Source organism: Cupressus sempervirens, chromosome 5, assembly GCF_028749045.1.
Source record: "Cupressus sempervirens isolate cs-2001-9-10 chromosome 5, ASM2874904v1, whole genome shotgun sequence".
In the NCBI taxonomy this organism is placed as follows: domain Eukaryota; kingdom Viridiplantae; phylum Streptophyta; class Pinopsida; order Cupressales; family Cupressaceae; genus Cupressus; species Cupressus sempervirens.
Window position 1 is genome coordinate 528,736,806 of NC_143122.1, and position 7,548 is coordinate 528,744,353.

Below are 7,548 nucleotides of genomic sequence, written 5' to 3' on the forward strand. Positions count from 1 at the left end.
ATAACCATGGAAGGGCACTTATATTAATCTGATCTATGTTGCTATTTGAGTGAATGAAATTTTTCAATGCATGATTGGATTCATGTATGTCATTACAAATTTTGACAATTTTTTCTTTGTCACGCCTTCCATCCAATATTTTCCACAATGTCTCTGTTATATTCTTTCCAATATGCATAGTATCAAACAAATGCACAATTTGTAAGTGCTCGTAGTAGGGCAACCTACTAAATTGTCTGGGATAGCTTTTTAGACCCTTTGGAAGGTTGTCAGTATTGCCTTGACGACCTTCACGATCATCAATTACATAATTAGTCAACAAAAATCACAATAGAAATATATAAATTACAAACGTAAACCATTAGGTGGAACGGCATTACCTCGACGATTAATTCTATTATATTCCAACTTCCATAGGCGAGGTGTCATTCTTCGTGGCTTTGATGTAGTCTCTTCTTTCCCATTGAAAAGATGTTTTTTTGTACTTCGATACTTATGATTCCTGTGGAGGAAGTGTCTACACTCATCAAACACCTACTTTCCTAAACTTTTTGAATGACGAGATTTCATCTTTGGACCACAAACTGGACATGCAAATTTTCCCTTTGTTTGAAGACCTACAAGATAATGGTGTAATTGGATTATTAAATATGTTGATTTTTATAATTAGAATTATTGTGCGCAACTTGAATTCACTATAACATACCACAAAAAATGTGTTAGCCCTAGGGCATCATGTATTGTCCATGCAAGTATTGCATGGAATTGAAATTGTCTTTGTCGTATTGGTCTAGACACGTCATACATAGCAACACCATTCCATAACTCCACCAACTCGTCGATAAGAGGCTCAATATATACATTCATATCTTTTACTTGATATTTACCTACTTGAATGAACAGTAACATTACATAGTTATTGTGACCGTTTTACTGCAAGATTTGTAAGTACGTGTAAATTAATAACTATCAAATGATAAGATACCTGGAACAATCATTGCCAACATAATGTGCTCCCTCTTTATTGACATCCACGGAGGAATGTTATTGTTGATAACAAAAATAGGCCACACCGAGTAAACAGATCTCATCTCTCCAAATGGATTGACACCGTCCGTTGCCAATGAAAGCCTGAGATTACGAGGTTCTTCTTTGAAGTGTTGCCACTTTTCCTCTATGTGCATAAATGCCGAACCATCCACAGGGATTCGAATAATGTGATCTCGACTTCTATTGCGTGCATGATAATCCATCAATTGAGCCAAGCTACTACACCTGAATAATTGTCGCATCCGTGGAATAATGGGGATGTAACGAAGAACCTTTTGAGGCACCTTTTTTGTTAGTCGATCTATTCAATATGTACTCGTATGACATACAGGGCATTGTGTTGCAAATTCATGTTCTTTATAATATATAATATGATCATTGGGACAAGCATGTATTGCTTCTTACTCCATTCCAATATCCTTCATAACAGCAGTTAATTCTCAATATGAGCAAGGTAGAATATTTGATGATGGTAACAGAAACTTGCCTATCAATCTACAACAAAAAATATAAGTTGTTAATATAAACAATATTAGTGGTACATTATTCACCCTTTGTTAACTATAAAGACATATATGACATACCTTAACATACGTGACATTGTTATGTTGGATAAACCATTCATAACCTTCATGTTCAACAACAACAATATAGCAGAGAGAAGAGTTGTTTGGGAGTCTTTGTATAGGGGCTCGTATGCCTTCTGAAGTAGAGGTACATCAAGGCTATCATCATCATCATGATCAGATACGCTTGGACTAGATGTGTCATGGATCAATGTATTTATACCATCCTCTTCAATTGTGTTTTCTGGCGCATGATTGTCATCTTCCATGGGATCATTATCTTCACCTTGGATATTTGCACCTCCATGTTCCTCCACTTCGAAAACCATATTCTTTGGATTGTTGTGGTTCATATCATGTACTTCCCTAGGAAGATCAACCTATATAAAATTGATCAACATAAATAAACCATGATCATCAACTCATCATCAAGTGATTTCATATGTATATAAATTGTTAAAATGATATAATGAATGACTTACCAGTGGATGATAGTCATGCCCCCCTTCAATGTGACCATTCTCCCTACAATGTCTCTTAACTGTTTTGATTAGCAGTCTTCTACGGTTTAAGCCCTTACAAATATTGCAAGGACAATAACATTTTCCATCACCTTTTCTTTTCAAGTTAGACCACAATCTAGTGATTGTCTCCCTGTTTTGTTCTTCACTTATATTATTTGACATGATCGTTCTTTGCAGGAAGCAAAAATCGGGCTATGAAAACTTCGGTCTACAACTTTCACAAACTAAGCAAAACTGTCGAAAGTACACAAATCTTCTTAGACCTAGCTAAATACTTTAATATTTTAAAAATACTTTCTTTGACTTTATTCCTAAGATTATTTGTAAAACTTTAACCAACCGCCTGAAGGTCTTATTTCAAGAGACCTTACAACATTAAGACATTAAAAGCAATTTCAAAACATATAAGCTAAAATTCTAGTTAAAATATACATTAGAATTTTTTAAAAAATAATTTTCATACCCGAGCGCGCGGCTATAACTCGTGCAATGGCCTTCTTGCTTAGCTATAGAAGCTCTCCAGCAATCAAATTATACAAACTACAAGGCCTAACAAAAATTTGAAAACATATAAGCTACAAGTCTAGTTAAAATATACATTAGATTAGATTCAACAATAGCAAGCAATATTATTCAGAATTAGATTCAACAAACCTTAGCAGTGTAAATAGCCATCTCCTCGAAACTGGACTCCAGATACAAGGGGGCATTCACATACTCTTCCCCTAAAGGTATCCTGAAGAACAAAAGCCACTATTCTTGAGTTTGTGAATTGCAATCAGGATGTAATATTTATTCATAAGTATATACCTTGCAAGCACTTAAAATTGTTGTTATATGTGTTGCGGGAAAAGAAGAAGTTTATACTTATGTGTATAGATGCACTTCATGTATGTGATCCAAAGCTCGAATGTTATCAAGTGTGTCCAATGATGGGGAGAGACCCCTATGCAAGTAGAAGATCTGCAATGAAACAAAAGAAAAGAAAATTTTCTTATAGTAAGAACAAGTTTGTTGTGATGCACAGGGTACCAACAAAATAGTGTATAATATCTTTTTCTTTACCTGGCTTTCAATTCAGCATGAGAGCCTTTAATAGAAAAGTCAAGATGATAACATATTTAACAAGAGCTGCAGGGCAACATAGTTCCTACGTAAGTCCAAGAAAATGTGTGAGTATTGACATAGATTTGCGTAAGTCCAAGAAGATGTGTGAGCATTGACATAGATTTTGTGAACATTTTCTATGTAATGAAGATTTTACTGCAAATGGAATGAACCTAGAGGTCGATTGGTAAACTGATTATTTGTATCAAATGGTGTAAAATTGAAACTAAAACCATTTCAACTGGCCACGCCACTCATGGACTGTTCCTCCATATGTTATAATACTTTCGTCATATATCACAAATATGAAATAGAATATGTAGCACACTGAAATAAAGCATTAAAAGATAGTGTCTAAATGTAATTAAATATATGGAACTGGTTATAAGAATTTGTACAAATCAATTAGAATGGGTTGAAATCAGTGCATCTTACTTCAACATTTCATGTAACACAGCCAAATCCAAAAGAAATCTCGCAGACAAACTACCTAAGATTTATAACCTTTATCTTCTAATATCCAATGGCTCCTTATAGGCATTAATACAAAGAAGCCAACTATCAAAAACTGTGGCAGTGATAAACATTTTGAAAAATAAAATTGTATTAGGTATAAATAAAAAATAGTGAAGAATGGTGTAGACTTGTAGCCAGAAGATAACACAGTGAAAATTGATGAGCTCTTTGTTATCACCCACCTCAAAGAAACGTGCATATCAACTCCAAGTGTCAAATGTCAGCTGTAAGTGCAACAATGCAAGTTTTCATCTGTGTAACTTGTTTTTCTGCTACAGTCAATGCTGATACATCCTGCTTTAACATAAATAGATTGGTCACCAAACAAATTATCAAAGAGACCCTATGGTCATCGTCATGATTATTTGCTAAGCCAATTTCAACATCAAAGCCTCTAATATGAATATAGAGGATCATAACTAGATCCCATATGATTGTCATAGAGTGAGATCTGAAACATTGTGATTCAAAAAACATATACAATCTCTTCTAGAAACAACATCAAGTAAAATCTTGGATAGCCAAAAAAATTTTATGTATAACAGAAAATTGTTTTTAAATAAACTTAAGCAATTTTTAATTTACCAAAGTTTTTGCTAAGCCCACATTTGCCAACTGTGTAAGGAACTTCATATGATGCTGCGAGGAATGTGTTGATGAAGCCAAAAAATGTGATTTTTTGATGAATCATTAATTGCCAACGTTCATGATTATGTAATTGTGAAGGACATGTCTGAATTGTATCTACTCTGATTTACAATCAATTTTCATCCTATCACTGTGAAAAATAGTAGTGTGATGTTGCTTGTATTAAAAAAGGGATGTTGCTTGTCAATCTTACTGTGGGTACTAACCCCAAATCCCTATAAGGGACATTGCCTCTTGACCCTTTTAGGTTACCCCCAAATTTTCTCAACAATTGGGTTGTTGCCATCAAGCAAACCCATAGTTAAAGAAAGTGGTCAGACCAACCATCGACCGAAAAGCATACAACAACACCATCAATGACTACCCAAAAATCAGATCCTATATGGACAAATAGGCATCATCCATCTATCTACAAAAAGATGCTATAGATGAGACAGTGTAAGTCGGATATAAAGAGGAAATGTTCTACTTGGAGCCAAATTGAGGGCCAAGTAATATTTACACATCAAAAAACTAGATACAAAACATATATAAACAAGTGCCATGTTGAAATATCTATATTTCTCAACCCATGTAGTGAACATCACTCATTGCTCCTTTCTGGCTTTTTGTCAACCAAATGGTTGTTTCTCTTGGGGAGACTTTACCACATCCAAAAGGCCTCAAAACTATGCCAAGTTCTTCTAGTCTCTGCTGTTGGAGTAATTGTGCACTAAGCTCTAGCAAGCCTTCAAGAGCTTTTGCTCTTTGTTGATATGATTTAAGATCTATTCCTCCTTTTACTCATTTTTGAGAATAATCAGAATCTCTGTTGGAGGTTGAGGTTGTCTTAAGGTGTTGATCTGCAATATGATGGCCAATAACAGTTGTCCCCATAGGAACTGACAGGACATCTAGATCATTATTGTTTGCATCTAAAAATGAATTCACATCTGTTCTTCCTTGCAGCAAGCTGCTCACAGTTCCTCTCTCTGACTCAGCTTGATCTGTACCAACTTGAAAAGCACTATGTCTAATTACATGAATAACATCATTGAAGGTTGGTTTCACATGAACAGAAGCAGGAGCTTTTGCATTGATCTGGATCGTGCACTTTTCCTGTGTTCTATCATAGTTTGCATCATCCCTATCTGAACCTGAGCTTGATGAGGTGGACCTTTCTAAACATAATCCATATGGGCTACTCTCTTCTCTCAAATGAAAACTTTCTTCTCTAGGAATGTCTAAGCGAGTACCCTTAACACGTTGTTTTGCAACGAGCAAAAAATTTTCAGAAGGGGCTATGGAGAACTCCGCAATTCGATCAAGTCTGGGTGCATTAACTGATACATCAGGAGACTACATAGCTCGAAGCCCTGAATATTTTTTTCTGTCAGAATACCACAAAGTAGTAGCTTTAGAAACATAAGGTGACTCAGTAGTTGCATCTTCTGGAGTAAGGTTTGATCTCTCAGTGAGTGCTTCAATTCTTCCAAATGAAGATGTTGATGAGCGTGAAGTAAAAGAAGATTTTCGTGGCCTAGGTGTTACACATTCATTGTTAACAGCTTTTACTTTAGGTGTTCCATTCTAAGGAATGTTAGTAATGAATGTAGGCCGTGAAACTGATGGCTTTGTTGGTAGGGGCAGGGAGGCCCTACGACTAGAAATACCTGGAGTTAAACCTGGTACACAAGATGGACGTTGAGATTATTTTGTGTGTGAATATTTAGCATCCAATTTTGGTGTCAAGACAACTCATGGTGAAGGTTCTCCGTAGGGTAGCTATCAAATTTATGACTCAAGTTAACATTACAGTTAAGATAACAAAATAAAATTGTAGAAATAATAAGAATTTGGAACTTACAGATTGCCTGCCTTGAGTAAGATGTGCCTTCTTTACAGAATCTATTTTTACTCTGGGAGTGGGAAAACTCGATCAGGGGTCCGAGGGCTTCCCACTCCAATAATCTCTTTTGCAAGTCACTTTGTTGCATTTGCAGGAGAGCTTTTCTTATGAACCATGGGGTGCTTTACTTCTTTAATTCTATCTACAAGACTTTCCGAATTTTTTGCAAGAAAGCTATGGCCACAATGCCTATCCAATGGAACATCCTCTGAACACAAATTTGATTCCTCTGGTTCTTGCACAGCTAAATATTTATTTAAAAAAACCTGCTTGGAAGATTTTGGTAATTCCTTTCCTGTGTATGACCATGTACCTTCACTTCCAATGTTATGCGAAAGGCTATCCCGCAATGCGCCTTTCCTTTCAGAAGAACCCTGTGTCACGTGATTTCATTCAAATGAGGGTTTTTGGCCTTTTATTTTCTCTTATATCTCGTTGGCATCACAATTGCGATGCCTGCCATCGCAATTGCAACGACATTGGGCTAAAATTGAAAAAAAAAAAGCCAAAACCACCTTACCTTTTCTTACTGTCACAAATTAACATCGCAAATTGACCCCTAATGAACTATCATGTATTCTACTAAGCACTATCCTAATCCATTTTGTCTTGAATACATTTGAGAAATCTATGGCTCATGTTAACCCTTTCTTCTCTATGATTTTGAATTCTTCTTTCAACGCACTATTCTCACATAATCTGTTGTATGCTTCCCTAATCTCCATATCACCAATGCTACCATAGCATTTTCTAACATCTTGTACCATTAAAACATTTGGTGGTATCATGGATAACACACCAGAAGGGACTTTCTTGTAAGAAATATCAGGAATAGCTTTGAAAATTGGTTGCTTAACTTCATTACTCACTCATTGAACATTCAAAAATTCATTTCCCTCTACATTCTTCAAACTAGATGCCATAATGTGAAATTAGGGTTTACTAAAATATAAACTTTATAGCTCGACTCTTGATAAATACCTTATAAGATTTGACAAACTAGTGTAGAATTTCTACTAAAATATTTTGCAACTACTTTGAATGGATTTCTAGATTGCCTTATGCTCTCCTTGTTGTTTCTCAAATTTTAGATGATGTGAAATGAGCTAAAATCAATAAAATACCCTTTGAAACTCTATAATTAAAGTTGAGTACTTACACAACTATAAGCTCAACATTAACCAACTTCAGTCACACTCAACATCTATTAAAATTTCAATCACTCAACATCCATTATGAGATCAGCATC

The 7,548-nt window shown here is 35.3% G+C and overlaps 1 pseudogene; it reads right to left on the bottom strand.

The window, feature by feature from the left end:
* Positions 1-4,975: 4,975 nt before the first annotated feature.
* LOC149557028 (uncharacterized) lies at positions 4,976-6,779 on the bottom strand (annotated as a pseudogene).
* Positions 6,780-7,548: the final 769 nt, after the last annotated feature.